The sequence below is a fragment of the Labeo rohita genome, chromosome 3 (assembly GCF_022985175.1).
Source record: "Labeo rohita strain BAU-BD-2019 chromosome 3, IGBB_LRoh.1.0, whole genome shotgun sequence".
In the NCBI taxonomy this organism is placed as follows: domain Eukaryota; kingdom Metazoa; phylum Chordata; class Actinopteri; order Cypriniformes; family Cyprinidae; genus Labeo; species Labeo rohita.
Window position 1 is genome coordinate 17320122 of NC_066871.1, and position 23265 is coordinate 17343386.

Consider the following 23265-nt stretch of genomic DNA (forward strand, 5'->3'; position numbering starts at 1 on the left):
GTTCCGAGAGGATTAGCGTAGTTATGTGTGGCGCATTTGCTTTTCATACTTCTCGCTTATTTCATTATAATAGTATTCATTTGAACAGCCGATATAAACATAACCCCTGAAAACGTCAGTGAGGCGCTTGATTCTTGCTTACAGTTGTTTATCAATACATTTTACGTGGGAAGCATGAGATACTCACTGTATGCTCGAATAATCCATGCAAGTTTAGCCCGCACCGTGAACAAGGCCAAAATCTGCAGGTCATGTACATCTATGTGTTTGAATCTACAGGGAAAACTATACGACCGCGTGACGTCACGTGCTGACCCTATAGATGTCCTTACATTACCCCGGTGAGCTACATTTCCAATTGCATTTTTTTGTGTCTGAAAAACGTGCGCGCCGGCTTCCGTAGTCACGAATTGGTGAAAGTGAAAACACTGGGTTGCCAGATTGGTGTATGTGTGTTATTACACTGCATTTCTTCTTCTTCTTCTTCTTTTTTTTTTTTTTTTGCTATGCCTTTTTTGTCCACTTCTACAGAAGCACCAAAATCAGACCGGCTTATATTATATAACGTTTTTATGTGCAGGGGTTTACTTTGGGTTAACGCATTAGTGGAGAACTAATGTAATTTGTCTTCTGTATTATTTTTGTTACTTTCAATGGGATTTCCCCCCGAGCACTAAAACTTATGACCCTGGTCTTTACAAATTATCCATAGTCTTTCATAACGTGTGTGGTGTTTTGCGTAATTGCTTAAAACTTTATATAAACAGGATTAATGTGTTGAACTGACATTGTAACTCATAAAATAAATAAATAAACTAATTTCATCAATAACCAACGTTTGCTCGCAAACTGACATATCAATTCAGAATAAATTCTCAGTTTACAACCACATTACTGTAAAATATAATATTTAGAAATACAGATCGTCTATTTAATCATGCTGTCCTATTTAATCAACTGCATTTAGACATGTTCAAAAACTGACTTGACCGTTTGTTTACTAAAAAAGAGCTTATTTGTGGAAAGTGACGATGTAAAATGTATACATTGGAAAATTCAAACTAAAAGTAGCACTGCCCTCTAGTGGCATTATTACAGTATGTCAGAATGCAAAATGCTTTATTTTGTCCTTTGAGACGCTCCAACCCATCCAAACCTTTATGTTAGCCTATATTTTCTTACTGCATATTTTGCATTCCAATATATGGCAAATCAAGAGGCTTCTTTTTACTTAATTCCTTAATTATAATTCCTTACATTTATATAGCGCTTTTCAGGGCACTCAAAGCGCTTTACATAAAAGGGGGAATATCCTCAACCACTACCAGTACTTATCATTTACTAGTTGATTTTGTAAAATTAAAGTCTATTACAGAGTTAGTCACATTTGAGCATCATGAGTTTTAGTGCTTTACTTAAGTTTCTATCTCAGTCATATTTCAGGACTCATCCTACTGCATCAGATACCTTCAGTCATTATATTATATCCCATGTATTACATATATTATATAACTGTGTATTGTAAGCATGCTTTAAAAATGCTGAGCAGCATGGATGTGTTATTATATGTGACCCTTGACCACAAAACCAGGCTTAAGTAGCACGGGGGTATTTGTAGCAATAGCCAGCAGTATGGGTCAAAATTATAAATTTTTTCTTTAATGCCAAAATCATCAGGATATTAAGTAAAGATAATGTTCCATAAAGGTATTTTGTAAATTTCCTACCTTAAATATATCAAACTTTTTTTTTTTTGATTAGTAATATGCATTGATAAGAACTTCATTTGGACAACTTTAAAGGTGATTTTCTCAGTATTTTTATTTATTTATTTTAATATTTATTTATTTATTTTTGGCACCCCCAAATTCCCGATTTTCAAATAGTTGTATCTAGGCCAAATATTGCCCTATCCTAACAAACCATCGATGAAAAGCGTATTAATTCAGCTTTCAGGTGATATATAAATCTCTGTTAAAAAAAAAAAAAAAATTGGCCCTCATGACTGGTTTTGTGGTCCATGGTCACATATTTGTGTAAAATGTGTTAATGCATGGAAGTACATTTCTTTTATTGACTCACTGTTTTAGTTTTGTGGAGCTTTTCATTTTACTACTTTCTTTTGTCGTTTGATCATATGACTGTGCTGTTTTTCATGTGAGAAGCAGCATCCGCTGTGTAAATGCACTTTCGCATCTGCAGAAAACACTTACGAACAGTAAATTTGTCAGCTGCCGTGTGATAGTGTTTGCCTGAAAAATGACATCCATAGTTAATTCACAGCTTGAACACAGATTGTCTGGAGAAAGGAGTCCTCAATTGACAGATGGCAGGGGTAAAGAGGGAAATCGCTTCAGTTGAGGGCAACCATATCACATAACACGAATTGATTGATTACTTCCGCTCACCACTTGATGGCAGCACTTGTACACTGAAAGTTGGTGACTCTTGAAGCTGCTTGTAGAAACACTGACGTGCAACACTGGAACGGGGCATAAATTATGGTGAGTCACATGAGTTATCATAAGCTGTAGCAATCTGTTAACTATAGATCCATTTATATTTTGATTTACACTGTTTTATACACGTTTTTTTTTTTTTTAACGGGTTTTTCATTTTTTAGATGCCATGGAACTCAAATATGATCACCCTGGTGTGTTTAAAAGGCAGCTATGTTTTCATTTATAAAGACCAAAATAACAATTTCTCAGAAAACCGTACAAAAGGTGTCACTGGAACGGTATTCAAAAGGTAAGTTCCTGAGTAACCGATGATGGATTCTAACCTCTATCTTCCCTTCTTCATAGAAATCCATGTTGAAAATACGTAAAAATTGACTTAAGTAAATTTATATGTAGTTAAATTAAATTAAATTTAACTACACATAAAAATGTTCGCATGGTTAAGATATGTAGTTACTGGCTGTCACAGCAATAATTCCTCATTATTAATAATATTAACAATTACGGGGGTTCCTGTAAAGTGCTTGTCTTGCATACCAGAAAATCTGTCCGTGTACGAAACTTCATGCCTTGTATAAACCATAAGAAAAGTTAAAAGTTAAAATACTGTGTGAGGAAACAATAAAATAATGTGCGGTCTTATCATTTTGAAAATCCCGCGAACTTCGCCCCCTGTGTTTTGAATGTTCCTAACCGTCGCTTTGTGCCATCTTCCCGCCAATTAAACTATCACAGGTGAGTTGCTGCAAAAAGATGTTCATTGTGACACTAAATGATGAAACTATGTTATATTATCGAAAATACGTTAATTTAACCAAAAACACCAGAGACCAGAAATGTAAAGCATCGTTTCAGTCGGGCGAGCGAGACACCTGCGTTGAGGAAAAAGGTGGATAACTTTAGGTAGCTTACTAATATGCACGCTTTAGGGGTAAATAAGATATAAAGGCGTACCTTTTAAAACAGTATAGCCCCAGTTACAACTTTAGTACCCTTTTTGAGAGTGTTTTGTGAAAAATGTATATGGAGCCGTGTAAAATATATTGTGGAAAATATTTAGTTGTATTTTGTTGCATTATTACTTTTGTCTACAGTACTGATAGATGTTTTATTTATTCCTTTAAGTTAATTATTTAAATCAATTCGTTTTATTGATTATTTATTTATATATTTAGTAAGTTAGTTTTAACTTTTTTATTATTCATTTATTTTATTTGTTTTTCTCTAAACTTCGTCAAGGACCCCCCTTAATGCTCCCTTGCGGTCCCCCGCTCTGCAAAACAAACACATTCAGCTTCTGTTTACTTTTTAATCTTTTTCAAAGCTTTTTAAATATGAACCAATTCTAGTTCTCCCATTCTCTGACGATAGCTAAAATATCCACACATCAGTCGTCCAAACCGTCTTGTTCACCTCACGGTCTTTTATGTCTCTGCTCAGTGCTAATTATGTCTTCCCATTCTGCAGGCAACTAACAGCCTTTTTTTCAAGAACAAACTTAGCATAGCTATTAAGTAACATGATGAAACTGGTGTGAATTTAACAGCTGGCTCAGATGGCCCAGATGGGACATGCTACTGAGCATCCTGCACTATAAAACAAGTAAATAATTCTCATTCACCTTAGCGGGCGGAAGCACAGAGGAAGATGTTCAGGTCACGGATGTGAGTTTCTTGGCTACTCATGAAGTAGTAACGTTTTGTGTACGGCAGAATTTATCCTCAATACCACGTTTCTACTTCTAAAGACTTTTATAAAGGAGAAAAACAAGCACTCTGAGCCATTCAGACAGATGGAGCGAGTGGTGTGAAATGGACTTGTTGGTTAAAATTCACAAGTGTGCCGAATCTGAGAAGGACGTGCTTGTTGAATGGATGATAACAGAATGAACAAGTGATCGGGTGAGTTTTCCACCACAGAAGAAGCCTGTAGTCTATCAACAGCCACTGCTACTCATCCCAGCATGTTCATTTATTCACGCCATCATTTATTCATCTTTCTTTCTCTACCCTGGTCTCCATTTTCAAAGTGAATTTCTAAGTTCCTCTGTGAAAGACAGGAACATGATGTTCTTTCTCCAAGAAGGTCCGCTCGTCACTCCTTGCCCAACACAAAGTAAGAGCTCCGTACGTCAGCGCGGTACGTTTTGAGTACTTTGTCGGCCCGTTTTACACATAGTTTGGTCACCAGTTTTGAAAACACTGTGTCTGAGCTTTCGCCGCTCCCACAGATGGATGTGAGAGACTGGAGAGTGACAGTAATGGAAGGATGGAATGAGAGCGTGAGATGAGAAGAAAGATCTGCCTTTTTTAAGCAGTGTCACACAGTATCTTTTTTGCTCTACCTTGGCTCATTGCTTGTCTCACTTCTGCGGCACGTTGCCATGGGAACACAGCTGCAGCACTTGAGTCGTGAGTTGGGGAGGCTGGGGGTTGCTATTTAGTAAACACGTTCGCGTTTCTTCATTGGATTTAGCAAGTTGGAAGGGAAAAGGCGGCTTACAGAACCTACAGTCATAGCTCAGCCAATAGTGTGAGCAAATGTGTTGTTTTGTGTTCACTTAGAAGCTTGAAATGTTCTCGTCTTGGAGGGGTTTACAAGTCAGCTCTCTCAAGGATCACTTCATAGTGCATCCAACTCTCTCTATCGCTTTTTCTCTTTATCTTATGTTGCACATGTTAACATTTCTTACACAGACTCAAGGTACACATTTCAAAGGGATAGTTCACCCGAAAATCATTTGCTCACCTTCATGTTGGTCCAAACCTGTGTGACTTTCTTTTGAGACAATATTTTGGAAAAATGGACAAAATCAGCTTAGTTATTCTTTAGAATATTTTCTTTTGTGCTTTTTAGAAGTTCACCCAAAAATGAAAATTCTGTCATTAATTACTCACCATCATGTCGTTCCAATCCCGATCACAAATTAAAATATTTTTAATGAAATCCGAGAGCTTTCTGTCCCTACATAGACAGCAACGCAACTACTATGTTCCACATAAACAAAGGTCTTATTGGTTTGGAAAGACGAGGGTGAGTAATTAATCACAGAATTTTAATTTTTGGTTATTTTAAGATCTATTCACTACAATGTTCTTTAGGGAACCCTAAATAGTTCTGTTAACGCTGCAAAAAAAAAAGTTTTGTGATCTTTATTTTTCATAGTGTGGGTGAACTGTCACTTTAAGATCTAACAAAGCATTTTTCATCTTCTCTCATACATCACTCTTGTTGTACTGCATCTCTGACAGCTTTAACTGTGGTGAATAAGAATGTCATCACTAATGTATACATATACAGTCATCATACTATGTTCTTCTCCACACCTTCTATGCGTTGATTAAGAGTCCAGCTCTCAGCAGGCCTGTTACACATTGCACATGGCATAATGTCGATAGTACTATTTTCAAATAGAATATGTCGTCAGCTGTTCTTGTAGCAGCTGATGGACATAGTCAATAGAGAATGCTAGAACTAAGGCTCAGCTATGCTCAAGATACGCAGTCAGCCAAGAGTGTTACTTGGTGTGGAAACTCCTGGAAGACTGTCAGTCATTCAAGGGAAAGTTCACCCAAAAATGAAAATTCTGCCATTAATTACTCACCCTTATGTTGTTACAAACCAATAAGACCTTTGTTCATCATCAGAACACATACTAAGATTTTTTTTTTTGATGAAATCCAAGAGCTTTCTGACTCTGCATAGACAGCAAATCCATGCATCATGGAATTTGTGTCGAACGTGAAGATACTGTTGAATAAAGGCATTATTTTTGTATTCTTTGCGTACAAAAAGTATTCTCATAGCTTCATAACAGTACAGTTAAACCACTGATGTCACATGGACTATTTTATCGATGTCCTTACTACCTCTCTGGGTCTTGAACATGTCAGTTGCGGTGCTGTCTATGCTGTCAGAAGGCTCTCGGATTTCATTCGAAATATCTTAATTTGTGTTCTGAAGATGAACAAAGGTCTTACAGGTTTGGAACGACATGAGGGTGAGCAATTAATGACAGAATTTTCATTTTTGGGTGAACTCTTTACAGGGGTCATGACAGGGATTTTTTTTTCCAATCTATTATTTTAATATGTTCCTTGAGATTTGTTTATATTGTTAATAAAGGTAAATAAATAAATAAATAAATATGTGGAAAAATTATTATTTTCAACCCTCAATCTCAGCCTCTGTCTAAACAACCTGTTGTAAGGGGCAGGTTCTTTAAGGCTTGTTAGGAATCAGCCACTGTTATGATTGGCTGCATAGAAAACAGTATCAACCCCCCCTCACTATTGCATGTGAGTGTTTTGACAACATGATCCAAAAACAACAACAAAACGGTCATTTACAGACAAAGCATTATTAAATAATTTACTTACAGTTTGTGATGCAGCTACAGTCAGATCTACTACTGCTTCACAACTCTCCATGAGACTGTGCCTCCATTACAAAACAACATGCTCTGAAGTCCGAACAGTCCTCGGACATGATCCGGGATGCCATTAAAAATAAACTCCTTATGTTCCTTATGCTGGGATCCTTCTGATATCTGTACCCAAACATGAAAGAGCTGTTTAAACTAAATGCATCAAAGCGAATGTACTTTCACTTCATTTGTCCTATTGACGACAGACTCACACATGTGGACTGTGTCTGCATCTGTATACTGTATCCAGTGTAGACAAGATAGTGGCAGTGATTATGTCTATTTGCTTTTGGCGCAAATGCAACACCTGCATTCAGCATATTTAAGTGATCAGCGACTCAATGCCAGTGGGCGGGGCCTATGACTATTTGTGATGCCTTGCTCTGGAGACAGTGTTACGCAGATGTTTTTGTAGGCTGGTTAAATAAATGCTTTGTTTATAATGAGAAGAACGTTTTAAGCTATGAAACTTGGAGGATTTTTTTTTATGGTACAAAGACCTTTTACATGCCAAAAAATTAAGGCAAATCTGATTTTTCATGTCATGACCCCTTTAAGCTTTGAACATGTATAGAAAATCCCAAAACTATATTTTTTGCTTATTTCAGGAGATCATTTTAAATTTCACTTCCTTCACCATGTAAAAATTCGGGATTCTTCAGGTTGCTCACAGCCAGAACCATTTGAAGAACCTCTAGGTGCTTCAGACATCCTATTATGTACTCAGTGAACTTCAGTATCTATTTCAAGTGGCTGAAAGCCTTTCCCTCGTGATTTATGACTACTGGAGAAAGCGTTCACAAGACTCAAGACATCTATTTTGCAAGTTCCTCAGAAAACCGCAGCATTTGAAATGCTACCTAAAGGTTCTTCAGAGGCTTTTACCAGTCTGGGATTTTTAAAAGTAATACATTCCACTAAACAAACTTGAATTTGAAACAGAAAACATAATTTAGAGCAGCTTCTACAACACGAAGCACATTAGGTGAGTGGGCGGATAGTTAGCGGTCTTTGATCCTTTGTAGAATAAACCAGAAATAACAGATGATCTTAAAAAAAATGATGGCATCTTCCTCTAACATAACGGGTGGCTGCATATTGCGGTTGAGATCACGCAGGAGTGGCATCATCCCAGTGTAGAGAGGTCTACCCCGATCTTCACTCTCTCACTCCCCCTCCCATTCTCTCTCTGTATCTCTCACTGATCCCACAGTGTAGTAAAGCGGATAGGCAGCTAAACAAACAGCGGAATCTTTTCAGTGAAGACGGCGACGGAGGTAAGAAACTTTTATGTATTTATACCACCTAAATGTGCAATAAACGATGCCAGGAATGCCTGGACGACATAGATGGAGCACCTCGTCACACTGTATCGGAGATCAAGCATCGTGGTTGCCCAGACTGCGCAGTGCTCTGATGAGAAGCCACCTGCACGCACCGCGATTCACGCTCTTTATCCAGAAATCACGCAGAACGCATTCTCCCATTTCTGGCACAGCGCGTTTTGTGTCAAAATTCATGTTTATGTTTTTTGAAGCTCACATGTGTAGGTTTAATGTGATTTTTCTCATGACTGTGTTACTTGTGTGGTGGTGCCATATGAAAGATCCTGCATATGCTGTAGTTCGCTGGGAGCTGGGCTTAATCTATGGGCATGTAATAATAAACATGGAGAGCCACTGCAGGAGATGCACTTAGGGCGCACCGTTAGATCGCCACTGACAGATGTGCGGAGGGGATTTGGTATTAATATACCATGGCGGGGTTTTGTTGGCGAACTGCGTGACACGGTTTCGGCTCACAGCAGCGTGCATACGACGGCAGAGGCTTGTGTCCCAGTATTTCATAACTTTGACATGACTCGTTTTATCTCATGTTTTATGCATGCGTATGTTTGTAAGAAAGAATGTCGGAAAGCACTGCGTCTCCATGAATTGTGTGGTGGAATTACATTCACAGCTCACAAGATGTGCGCGTTTGTACGGGTGAGAGAGTGAGATCTTGATTCTGAATAATGATTAGTGCTTCTTTAAATATGCATCGAGAAGTAACACTGTGACACTGACTTTGATTAGTCCCTGTGACAGTACAGTTCCAATTTACAGAATAACCTGTTGGACATTTTTACTGTTATATATTATGTTGTAAATATTCCATTAATGTATGAAATATATAAATGCACTCACACATGATATAAAATCTTTATATATATATATATTATCATGTGCGAGTGCATTTATATTTAATACATTAATGGAATATTTATTTTATATTTAATTCAGTGTGTTACTTGCCGATTTTTTATAATTGACTGTGCACTTACTAACAATTTCTGAGTTAAAATTGTTTCTATATTGTTGTTACTATATAATTATTGTTTCTATATAATTATTTAGACACAAACCATATTGAGGCAATACCACATGAGCAGGATTGCTGTTGAACTGAACATAAGTACGGAGGTAATTAGGCCATATGCACAAGGCCATTGGTAATTACAGCTGTGTTTATTTTCAGTACTAAAGCATAATTGTAAGTGTGATATTGCTTTTATATTATGTAAGTTATAATTTAATGTCAAACAACTTAGAGTTTAGATAAAACTGGACAGTTAGATTTAATTTCTGTCAAAGAAAATAGGTGCATTGTAAGTGGGTCTTGTGTAATAATTTCTATTTTGGTTGATTCATATCAGATTATCTTGACTGCAGTTTAAAGGGACAGTTCACCCAAAAATTATAATTCTGTTATTAATTAGGCCTACTCACCCTCATGTTGTTCCAAACCCCCGTAAAACCTTCTTTCATCTTTGGAAAACATATTAAGATATGTTCAATGAAATCCGAGAGCTTTCTGACCCTGCATAGACAGCAACACAACTGACATGCTCAAGGTCCAGAAACATATTAAGGACATCGATAAAATAGTCCATGTGACATCATTTTACGACTTTTTGTGTGCAAAGAAAACAAAAAAAATGACTTCATTCATCGGTTTCTTCTCTTCTGTGTCAGTCTTTGATGTGCGTTCATGTGAGTACCAGGACACATGCGTGTGTGTCTCATGGTTTTAGAACAATGTGAGGGTGAGTAATTAATGGCATAATTTTAATTTTTGGAAGAACTGTCCCTTTAACTGAATACGTTCACCTTGAAAACATCTGAATGCTGAAAAGAACTTTTGAAATTGATAATCAATGTTGATAAATGACTTAAAAGTGACAGTGAAAGTGCTCATAGCAGAGCTTAGCAGGATTACAGTCCCATTGGTTTGCACAGGTGGGTGCCACAGTGCTCGATCTCACTCTATCAGTCATTGATGCTCAGAGCAATTAGCTCAGGTCCTCAGCCACATGAGCGCTGTGTTTGCACAGACAGCCCAGGGCTCAAATGGCTATGGACACAAAGGTCAAGCCAGGAGGACATTTTGGACAATGTCTACCAGCATGACTTTGTTTTTACATCCCTCAAGCTTCATGGTTTGAGAGTGCGCAATTTGGTCTTTAAATGGCCAGATGTGGTTGATGCTGCTCGGTGGATGAGATGAAAGAAACGGGCACTATGGATGATGCTGTTCTTGTGCACTTAATGCATCTTTCTCCTCACTGCACAGAGAGGCAGTAATTATGATGCCAAGCTCAACTGTCCCTTTGCTCCAAATACATCCCTAAAGATCAAATCCCTGCAGGCTTTCAATGTGCCTTTTAATTAGAGCCTTATAATGATATAAGAGAGACAGAGACTGAGAGAGAAAAGTATGTGTGTTAAGGGGGAGGGGTGTTTTATATTCTGCTTCCCATTAATGAATAATCGCTTTGATTTAGTAATGAAGACTGTGGCTATGTTGCGTATGATGTCAAAACCATTATGCTTTTGGGGGGCTATAGTTGTTTTTAATCACGTCCAATTTATGCAGCACACTAATTCTGTGTAAAATTAAATACATAGTTTAAGTCAAGTCAGTTTTGCTTTGATTCAGTTGAAAACTGTGTTGTTAGAGTCAAAAGTACAGAAGTGCTGACTAGTGCTGTTAAGAAATCATATGACTTGCTGCCTAAGCAAGCACCATAATCTATAAAAAGCAAAAAGTGGGGGTGATTACTTATAATGGTGAAGGTATCAATGAGAGATGATATGAGTGTAACTTTGATAAATGTTTACAGTGCAGCTGCAGTACGAAAATGTTTTTGTTATATTGTAACTTCTAGGAAAGAAGGAAAATGTATTTGCTCTTGGCCAGTAACAAACCTGCTTCATTTAGCCAGGCTATCTTGCATTTAAGCAAATGTTATAATAATGAAGCTCTGGGTAATTATTTTTAGATTTTAGATTAAACTGAATGAGAGAGACCATGACTGTGATGACAAGTAACTTCCCAACATTGCATTATTTTAAAATTAAAATAAGATGATACTTTAGGTATTATTAGATCTTTATTGTAGACTTTTTTCTTCTTAAGTAATATTACTCTATATTTGCCCCATTACCATGCATGTAGGAAACATTTTTATTAAAAGCAGTAAACAATTTGGAAACTAATATACATAAATTAATCTAATGAAATAATACAGTATGTACACTACCGTTTAAAATTTTGGGGTTTGTACAAATATTTAATATTTAATGCTTTTGAATGAAGTCTCTAATGTTCATAGGCTGCATTTATTTGATTACAAATACAGAAATACTGTGAAATATTATTGCTATTTAAAATAACATCTTTCTATTTTAACATATTTAAAATGTAATGTATTCCTATGATGGCAAAGCTGAGTTTTCAGCAGGCATTACTCCAGTCTTCAGTGTCACATGATCCTTCAGAAATCATTCTAATATGCTGATTTGCTGACCAAGAAGCATTGCTCATTGTTGTGCTGCTTATGTTTTTTTTTTTTTTTTTTTTGAACAGTGAAAACATTTGTCAAGATTCATTAATGAATAGAAATTTCAAAAGAATAGCATTTATTTGCAAATGATTTTTTTTGTAACAATCAAATAGTGTTTACTGTTCCATTTGATTAATTTAATCCACCCTAATTAATTTCTTTAAGCAAACAACTTACTGACCCTAAACTTTTGAATAATACATTGTAAAAATAGATAGATAGATAAATAAATAAATAAATAAATAAATAAATAAATAAATAAATATTAGGGCTGTCAAACAATTAATCTGAATTAACCTCATAAAAATAAAAGTTTGAGTTTTGCCTAATATATGTGCATTTACAGTGTGCAAGTATTATGTATAGATAAATACACACAAATTAATGTATATATTTAAGAGAAATGTGTTATTTATGTACAATTTTTTAATTTATATATAATATAAATTATATTAAAATTATAATAAATACAAATTACACACAGTACACACACATATATTAGGCAAACTCAAACTTTTATTGTTATGCAATTAATTCAGATTAATCGTTTGACAGCCCTAATATTTATTTTGTATTTAATTAATCGTTTGACAGCTCTCTCTCTCTCTATATATATATATATACATACACACACACACACACACATATATATATATATATATATATATATATATATATATATATATACAGTACTGTGCAAAAGTTTTAGGCCACTAGTATTTTCACCAACTAAAAATGGTTTAAAGTAAGTTATTTCTATCTTTTGCTGTAGTGTGTCAGTAAAAAATATCAGTTTACATTTACAAACATTCTGTTTGCCATTAATTGTAATAATCTAGTGAGATTTTTGTTTGCACAGGCAGTCTGACAACAGCCAGTGCTCCACACAGAGATCTGATCTCACCATCATCCAGTCTGTCTCTGGAATGACATGAAGAAACAGAATAACTGAAACAGACTAAATCCAGAAGAACTGTGGCAACATCTCCAAGATGTTTCAAGTAACCTACCTGCAAAGCTACCTGAAAAACTCTGCACAAGTGCACATAGGGCAAAAGCTGCTTTAAATGCAAAGGATGGTCGCATCAAATGCTCATTTATTTTAGTTAATAGAAGTTCATTGGTAAAGAAAATCTATTTATGACATTGTTTGTGACAGAATCCTCATTTTATGTGCCTAACTGCGTAAAAATGTTAACAGTACTGTAGCTTTGTAGGTATAGGTCTCTTAAAGCATCTTGGAGATGTTGCCACAGTTCTTCTGGATTTAGTCTGTCTCCGTTTTTTCTGTTTCTTAAGACAGACTGGATTGAATGATGGAGAGATCACATCTCTGTTTGCACAAGGAGTCTGACAACAGCCTGTGCTCCATACAAAAATCTCACTGGATTATTACAATTAATGGCAAAATGAATGTTTAGAAATGTGAACTGATATTTCCTACTGACACACTACAGAAAAAGACCGACTTCAACTGACTTTAAACCATTTTTTAGCTGCTGAAAATACTAGTGGCCTAAGACTTTTGCACAGTACTGTATATAATGTATAAGCAGCGATAAGCGGGACTCAAGTGCCTTAAGGCATTTAAGCACATATAGAAGACATTACCTATTATTTAGCAAGCCTATAAAAATAAAAAATAAAATAAAAAATCTGGCAAATCTAGGTAATTTACCAAAGACATACAGTGTTTCTAAAATTCTTTTTAACTGTTATAGGGCCAGCTGTGGTCCAATCTCCCTAAAACTTTGCACACTTGTTTAAAATCACCTGTCACATGTGCTTACCAGGTTTCGTGAAGTTTTGAGTTTTCATACAGGGTTTATAGGCTTTCGGGTATATTTAGGCAGGCCCCTTTTCTAAACCACCCCGTTCTAGCTTCCCAAAGGGTACATTTCAACTTTTTTTTTTTTTTGATTATTATTGACCTAGAGAGTCCAGAGAATTGCACTGCAGTGTTTAGTTTTGTGTTTTTTTTTTCCCAGAATGAGTGGCAAACCTACAGGACTGGTTCGCAAGAGTAGGGGTTTTTTTTACATTTTCTCAATCATTTAACAAACAGTTTGACTGACAGCAGTAGTTGTAGAGGCAAAGTTGTCTGGAATGAGGAGTTCTGTCATGTGATATGAATATCATATGTGTGGAAAAACTGTGTGTGAAAAACAGAAAAAGTTTGGCAAAGATATCTCATTCTGTTCAAAAGTTATAGCTGTTTTAGTAAAAGCAGCCCTGCCCCTTTCAAGCGTTTTGGCAGCCCTTTGCTACGGAGAGTCGAAAGTTCAACTTTTTTGATAATTGTTGATATTCACTCTCCAGAAAATGTTTCTGGACTTGTTTGGTTCCAATCGGATGTAAAACCTAGGACTAGTTTGCAAAAGTAGGTTTTTCAAAAATGCTAAATACCCCAAAATGCTGTGTTGTGTTTTGTCTGGTGTGAGCCAAGGATTTCAACAACATAAGACACTTCAGCCTGAGTATGTGTTATGAGTTATGAGTAATTTCATACTTTTGTTTGCTGTAGCGCCCTCGTCAGGCCAATTGGGGTGAGCCTTGGTGACATTGTAGGTGGTGTGAGTACTACCATCCCTCCATGTTACAAGTATCTACAACTTCCGGTTGGGTCTGCATGATCAGTTTTACGTGGGGATTGTTGATCCTTGGCCAGTCTAACAATTACAATAGGGTTTCAGCGCTACATGCTTGAACCCCTAACAACCCATATGTAATGGATAGTGTGTGCTTGTCACTTTCACCTATTTTTTGATTTTTGTTCTAATCTGGTCATGATGTTGCTTATGCTTTTAGCATGCAGATGAAATGATTAAGCGGATGGTGTATGTCATTTTAACAAGAAAACCTATTGTTTCGAATAATACCAGTTATGTCATTTCACATCAAATCAACTCAAGTATATTTATAACCCTGACATGAAAATGTACATGCTTGATGTTATGTTTTTACAACTTGTACTGTCACCTCAGGACGATGGTGCTTGTACATGATTTCACCCTTGCAGTTCATTCCAAATTGGTTAAACTGATTTGTTACAACTCAAAACATGTTACAACACTCCCCTGCAGTAAATTTAGTTCAATTTAGTCATGGAAATTCTTATAGACTCATGCAGATGTCTTACAGGTATTGTCTAATATGTGTCATTCTATACACACATTACACCCACACAAATTCACACCTAATTTGCATTCATTAGTATGAATTTGCACTTGAGTGTGTGAAAGCAGATTTGTTTCTGTGGGCTGATATAGTGGACGTGTTGCCCACCTAAACATGCTCATCATCTTCACACGTTTACCAAGCGATGTCAAGACTCCTCTCTCCAGATGATCTACAACTTCCTGCCAGTCGGGCTGTCTGAGTGTGTGTTATGATGATGTGCTGATTGTAATTGTTGTGTGTGTCTCCTCATTACAGAGTCTCATGATGATGGGTTAATGAGGCTTGCCTGTTTACCTTACTGTCACTTCCTATTGGCTGGCTCAGGGGGCTAATTACACTCCCAGTACTACGGGGGGCCCTAAATTACCTTAAGCACTGCTATTACAACGCGGATCTGTTAGACTGTATACGCAGACAGTCTGCGTACATGTTTGTTGAGCCTTTGTGCATTCATATATTTTAATTAATACATTAAAAATTTAGTAGCTCCTTATTTTTTACATTTTCTGAGTAATATGTAAGTGGCATTGCCATTCAGTTGTTTGTTTGTTGTTATTTGTTTGATAAAGTGTTGTTGAATGCATGCTCGGGTGATGTGCAGGGTTGCTAGCTGGTAGTTTACAAGTCTAAGTCAAAAAAGACCACCCTTAAACTTCTATGGTGTGTTTAAGGCCCCTTTTCAGTACAAGTCTATGGGATTTGGGGGCATTTTTTGTAAGTGTAAGTCTATTTGACAAAAAGAAGTGTTTTTCCTCAGAAAAGTAATAGCACACTTCTCCTAAAGAAGTTGCATGATTTTTCATGTGCGTACCACGAACAATGTGAGTTATGCACCAGTAGTAATAGTGAATGTTTTAGCAAGCGCCACCAATAATTTGAGTTTGTGAAGCACTGAAAATAAACTGATATTTTAATTTTTATGTGAGTACATGTATATATGAAAGGCAAAGGTAGTGTCACCCTGCATGACCTTAGTGGTTCAGCATCATGTCGTCTATGTATTTTTTAGCCCTTCTCTCTTTTTTGATTGGTCTAATTTTCATCACACCTAGGCCGAGCCACTCTTAGAAGTGGATTGGGATGGAAAATAGATTGATATAGTATTGAGCAATGAATGAAAATGACAGAGTGTGGAGAAAGAAATGATTAATATTCTCTCTGCATATATGTAAACTCATTTTCTCAGAGCAGACCTCTCATTCTCTTCCTTTCCCTCTCATTTCTTCACCCACACCATTCCCACCTCTGACATTTAAAAGAGTGATGTTACGATGTCCATCTTTGCACTTTACCAACTCAGAGAAAATGACCTTTCATTCACTCAGAGCGACACTTAAAAGTATCTAACACAGCAGGAACTTTTTAGAGTTAGCCTTCTGTTCGACATTTAGAAACAATTTTACATTATTTTATAACACGGCGCTCTGGAATGATTGTCATTTCAACAGTAAAAGACTGTATAAATGCTACAGTAAAATATATGGCTATGTACAGTGAATAACTGTAATAGATCTAACCTTACATTTAATGCAATTTTACAGTAAAATACTATTAAAATTTTGATTTTTGAATGTGAAGAAGGAGTCATTTCATAATTTACGGTGAAAAAAAAAATCCAGAATTCCCTGCGTGACACTTAAAGGGGTCATCGGATGCCCATTTTCCATCACTCTTTAGGGTCTTAATGAAAAGTCTCTAATATACTTTGGTTAAAAATTCTCAGTGGTTGTGTAAAACAGGACCCTTTTTACCTTGTCAAAATGAGCTCTGCAAAAATCAGGGGAATATTATTTATTGGGATTAAAAAATGTTTATTATTACAGGGTGGTTGTGTACACACACTGCCAACACACATTTACATTCAAACAACATGTAAAAGTGAATTTTGCATCCAAAGACCCCTTTAACATCTTTGTTGAAATAACTTCTTCTTCTTTTTTCTTAGAAGAAATTAATGCTATTGTTTGTAGTGAAAATGATCTAGGTAGACTTAAGTATTAAAATTACTGTGATAAAGTGTAGGTTGTTAGCCCTGTTGCTAGTCTGATTGCTGTATTATAATGGTTATTTTTTTCTGTGCAGACATTTACAGAAAAATTATAAAAATAACTAGGCCTATGAGGACTATAAAAAATCAAATCAATATTTTATATCCACGTATCTATTTATTTGGCGAGTAGCTGTGTAATTAGAGGGATAACGTACACCCAGAGTGATCTTGTATCACCCTGAAGGGGTTTATTTTGTGATAATGACAGTCTGACGGTACATTATCCCTTACATAACACACATGGTTTGGCTAAGATCAGGTTTTTATTTTAGACAGTATTCCATTCCAAGAAAGAAAAAAAAAGAAAGATCAATCACTCTCTCAGCCTCAAATTGACGATCATTGCAGTGATAATGTCCGAAGAGCAGTGTTCTACACAGGCAGCAACATTACCACACAACCCTGATAAGAGAACTAGGAACAGAGAGAGAGAGAGAGAGAGGAAGAGGGAGAGGAAGAGATTTGGGAATTAACATAGATATTCGAATGTGTCAAATACGTAAATGTGTCAAATGCACATTCAGTTTAAGGTCAGTGCAGTTTGCCCTCTAATGAAGCATTTGATTAAAATATTTTTTTTAATGTGATGATGCTGGATATTTTTAAGCCTCTCTTATCATAACAAGCAACTTGCATTTTATGCTTTGATGACTATGAGCACTAGAAAATAATTCTGAAGAGACATTAGTGACTTGACCTGAAACTAATTGAATTGTTTTGTTTTATAAGAGCAGTATGTATCATTTCTGCTTTTGCACAGATCTGAAATAGATAATTATTTACCATTTTACCTCCAGTGATATAATGCATTTGCAGTACAGGAAAGATTTCAGTGAAAACCGATATCCCAATTAACATCTGTTGCATTTTCATCATGCGTACTGATGTTTAATCACCTAGTGATTTTTAATCACCTAGCTGAGTTTGATTGTTCTTTATATGTACATCTTGCTCTTGTTTTGCAATATGACAGATCTGTTTATCGGTGCCTGGATTGGTACAGCTGTTCAACTCCTTGACTCAGAGATCCATATATAGTTCAGGTCAAAAGTTTACATCCCCCTTTCAGAATCATTAATCATAAATAAGATATTTCACATAAAAGATGTTTACATATAGTCCACAAGAGAAAGTTGAATTTATAAAAATGACCCAGTTCAAAAGTTTACATCCCCTTGATTTTTAACACTGTGTTCTTACCTGATTGATCCACAGCTGTGTTTTTTTTATTTTTTTATTTAGTGATAGCTTAGTGATTAATCCCTTGTTTGTGATGAACAGTTAAACTGCTCGCTGTTCTAGGGTTTTCCAGCATTTTTGTGCATTTGAACCCTTTCCAACAATGACTGTATGATTTTGAGATCCATCTTTTCACACTGAGAACAACTAAGAGACTCATATGCAACTATTACAGAAGATTCAAACACTCGATGCACCAGAAGGAAAAAGCAAGCATTAAAAGACAGGGGGTGAAAACTTTTGAACAGAATTGAAATTTTTACATTTTTCTTATTTTGCCTAAATAAATATATATATATATATATATATATATATTTCATTTAGTGCTACCCTTCAGAGGCTACTGAAAATACTTACATGTTTCCCAGAAGACCAAATAAGTTAAATTTAGTCAAATTCAAAAAGTTTATCTTAATATCTTATTCAGGTCAGAACTAAATTAACATTAACATGCATTTTGTATGATCTTTCTTATTTTGGTAAAATAATGAACATTTTTAATGAATCTGAACAGGGGATGTAAACTTTTGACATCAACTGTATGTGAGAGACAGGCACACAGACAGAGTTCAGTGACAGTGTTCTCGCTATACATACAGAATCTGACTGCGTGTTCATATATGAGCAAGAGAATGCGTATGTGTTGTGAGACTTTTGTGTGTGTGTGTGTGTATGAAGGGGTACCATCTGCCATCTGCAGCTCTCTATGCCAGGCCTGTTACCCCCCTATCATCCACTAGTGAGTGTGTGAAGCATACAAACCTGGGAGACCGAGAGAAAGAGACAGAGAAGCTGAGAAATAGGAGGATTTGTAGTAATAAGTAACCAGGAATATCTTGGTGATCCTTTCTTCTCTCTTTCGTGCTTCGAGCCACTGTTCATAGAGCAGCTCCGAATCACAGATACTGGTGTTTTTTCTGCCTGTCCCAGTTCAGTGTTTTGGCAATAACATTTTTCTGAGTCTCTGCCCACATCTCAACTCCCACCCTTTCTCTCTCTCTCTTTCTCTCTTTCTATCACCAGCGCCATGTAAGAATCAGTCTCAGTATTGTGAATGCCAAGCTTTCTGTGGTTTTACTGGTTAATCTGATAAATAGCTGTTCTCTATTACATTTAATGGTGTTAGAGGAAAGAGCAGGGCCTCACAGAATCTGCAGAAACAGAATTCAGCGGGGGCTGGTTGCACCAGCTGTGAATAACTTACAACTCAGCCTAGTTGGAAATTAAATGAGTGCTAAGCTACAACTTTTGCAATCCTAAATATGCGCATTACACTATTAGACTTAGTTAAAACATAACCCTACGGAGTTTCTAAATATTCACAGAAGCCTCCAACCACGAGTAACATCTGGAACGAAATGGCAAGGTGATTGGATTACGTAAATGAGATCATGTTCTGTGTAAACAACTTAAATCCTTCAGACATATACGCTGATGTTGACATTTACACGCGTATAGCTTTTAAGAGATTGGACATTAAATGAATAAATGACTTCTTAGTGGGTCTTGAGCACAAAACCTGAACAACGCTAAACGACACACCTTCCCATGTGTCGCCTGATATTACTTGTTCATGTTGGGCTTCATTTTCAATGAAAATGAAAATAAATGTCAACTTTTCCAGTTTTTTATATTAGTATTTTTATAGCTTTTTTATATCTTAGATGTAGTTTTTAAAAATGTATCATTTCTCAAAATCTCTTCTTTTGGAACGACATAGACTATACAAAAATGAAATTAATTGAAATTTAAATGAAAATTACCCCATCACTGTAAAATGTTTCTCCAGTTTCAACTTAAAAACTTAAGTTCAGCAGCTGCCTTAAAATTTTAAGTTAAATCAACTTAAAAGGCAATTTCAAATTCACTACAGTAAAATAAGTTTAAATAACTTGTACTTTTAAGTTGATTTAACCTAAAATTTTAAGGCAGCTGCTGAAGTTTTTAAGTTGAAACTGGTAAAAACTTTTATACAGTGCATGATTTACTCACCCTCAAGCCATCCTAGATGTATATGACTTTTCTTTCAGACCAATACAATCGGAGTTATATTAAAAAATGTCCTGGCTCTTCCAAGCTTTATAATGGCAGTGAATGGCTGTTGATTTCTTGAAGTCTAATAAAGTGCATCCATCCATCATAAAAAGTGCTCCACATGGCTCCGGGGGTTAAAAAAGGCCATCTGAAATGAATTAATGTGTTTATGTAAGAAAAATATCCATATTTATAACCTTAAAAACCATACTTTCTAACGTAGGTGTAGCATAAACTCCAGTGAGAAATATGAAGAAATAGAAAAGATAAAGAAAAATGTCAGAGGATTTTGATATAAGCCAGGAGGAGACTGGTTTTCCTCTGCTCCTGTAAACAAAACTTGGTTCTCATGAGACCAGCATATCAACAGTAAGCGAAAGCTAGAGATTACAGTTTATAAAGTTTTAAATATGGATATTTTTCTTACACAAGCGCATTGAATCGCTTTAAAAGGCCTTTATAAACCTCCTGGATCCATGTGGAGTACTTTTTTATGATGGATGGATGCACTTTGTTGGACTTCAAAAAATCAACAGCCATTCTCTGCCATTATAAAGCTTGGAAGAGCCAGGACATTTTTTAATATAACTCTGATTGTATTCGTCTGAAAGACGAAAGTCATATACACTTATGATGGCTTGAGAGTGAGTAAATCATGGGATAATTTTCAGTATTGGGTGAACTATTCCTTTAAGAAGTCATTTACGTTAATTGAGAACTTTTAGTTTGTAGCCTCTAGTGTGAACTCTATGTCTCACTTTAAGTAAGGCTGTACATATGGCTTGTGCAACCCAGACAGGTCATTTATATCCACCTTCTGACAACGGACACTTTCATTGAACTGTAACTGGACATTTTCTGTCTTCAAAATTTAATGATGCTTTAATAAGGTCGAAGCAAGAAGCTGAAAAATGAGGACATACAGCTTCCTGCACAGTGGTGTTTTCATTACTTAAATCATAATGATTTTCCCAGCCCTGGATTGTTGGCCCTGAATAGTTAAGGGACCCTTTAATAAACAGAGTATTGTGAAGTGAGAATTAATTCACCACCCATTCACTGCCTGTTTGCATTTTATTTTGTTTGCAATATCACTGCGAAAAAAAAAAAAAAAAAAAAAAAAAAAAAAAAAAAAAAGGTTGAGCCTGTTTTATGCTTTCTGGTTTGGTTTGATTCTCTCCCATACATATTTATACTGCTTGTGCACTTCAAGGCGTGCTGGAGTAATGTGTTTAGTGTGTTAAATGAGAATGCAAATGGTTTATCGCTGGTTTTGTTTGAGCTTGATTGCTGCTGAAAATGGTAATGATATTCATGTGCTTCATTTTTTTAATAATATGAACAATAACTGAAAACACACCTGGGAAAGGTCTCGTTTTAGAGTAGTCCTCCAGAGAGCAACTTTAAACTCGATAACCTTCTAAAGCACATAATCCGTGAAACTGTGAGGATCCCACAATTCCCTCTGGATTTGTTGCTTCTTTTTGGTCTTTCGTTAGTGCTGCGATGCTACAAGAATGACTTTCGCTATGTGTGTACTTTTTCCATAGCAGTCCTCTGTCTGCGTTTGAAAAGTTTAGTCAAACAGGATCCTGACTCTCTTTATAGTCCTGTTCAGAGCTGAAGCCAGTGAATAGAAATTGACACAGTGCTGTAATCTCTGTTATACATTTAGCTTACTGGTTGCATCTAACTGGCTTTCCTTTAAAATTTTCTCTAAATATTCAGAGGTGACAAAAACAGCTCAAGAAGTAGGGAATGGTTTAAGCAAAGCAAAGGTCATTGGTTTGTTTTCCTGGAAATGCATGAATTGAAAAAGTGTATATTTTGAATGCAATCCAAGTTTTGAACGTGACCTACAGCACGCTGTAACACCCAGAGGTCACCAGAGTCAGCTTTACTGAAAGTCTTTACGGGGATTCATTCATTTGGCTGTTCCTTTTCTCTTGCATATGCTCATTAGATTTGTTATGCTTAGCAAATATAGTATTTTTTTTTTTTTTTTTTTTAATTAGGAGGTTGACTGGGCACAGTAATTATAATGAATGGAATATAACTGTGTTAGTTAAATTACATATTGATTTTTTTAAACAAACCTTCCTATTTTAGAAACTTCTTACGAATGTTATATTGTGTCAACATTTTTTAAACAATAACAATGTGCAAATATGTAATTCTCCTTGATGTGATCCTCAGTAATAACTTTTAAGTGCATCTTAAGTGTGGCTAATTCAGTAATATTCATTTTTTGTTGCTTTGGGAACATATTTGACATATTTGAGTTAATTTAGATCAAACAAGTACCCTGATATATCTGTAAAAGCGAAAGATCACGAGTGATTCTGTTTAAGGGAAGTACATCCTCATTTAGTGGGCAAACGCAGCGGCACACAACTCTGAGCGTGTGAACGTGTGTACAGAAGAGGTCACTTTACTGGTCTGTACTCAGGCCTTCATCAGACTGACATGTTCACTCAAGCACAACATGTTTGCAAGGTCAGCAGTCACCAATGGGACTTCTATTTCTAACTCTTTCTCCCTGTGGAGCCACACTAGTATTATACAGTTACTGAGGCACATAAACGGAGACACAGACGCTAGACTGGGGCTAAATGTGTCCGATGAGACTTATCAGGACATTTCTGTCACTTTTTAAACTCTCTCTCTCTATCTCTCTCTATATGTGACCCTGGACCACAAAACCAGTCATAAGTAGCACGGGTATATTTGTAGCAAAAGCCAACAATATGGGTCAAAATTATCGATTTTTCTTTTATGCCAAGAATCAGTAGGATATTAAGTAAAGGTCATGTTCCATGAAGATCTTTTGTAAATTTCCTACTGTAAATATATCAAAACTTAAGTTTTGATTAGTAATATGCATTACTAAGAACTTCATTTGGACCACTTTAAAGGTGATTTTCTCAATATTTAGATTTTTTTGCACCCTCAGATTCCAATAGTTGCCATTTTGGCCAAATATTGTCCT

At 35.9% G+C, this 23265-nt stretch overlaps 1 protein-coding gene across 2 annotated transcripts in view; it reads left to right on the plus strand.

Moving 5' to 3' along the window:
- The first annotated feature begins 8002 nt into the window (after nt 1-8002).
- LOC127157815 (protein phosphatase 1 regulatory subunit 29) overlaps nt 8003-23265 on the plus strand; it is a 112688-nt gene continuing 97425 nt past the window's right edge. For both annotated transcript variants that reach the window (XM_051101030.1, XM_051101035.1), the window contains exon 1: nt 8003-8165. The gene's annotated coding sequence lies outside the window, so the exon portion shown is untranslated. The remainder of the gene's footprint in view (nt 8166-23265) is intronic.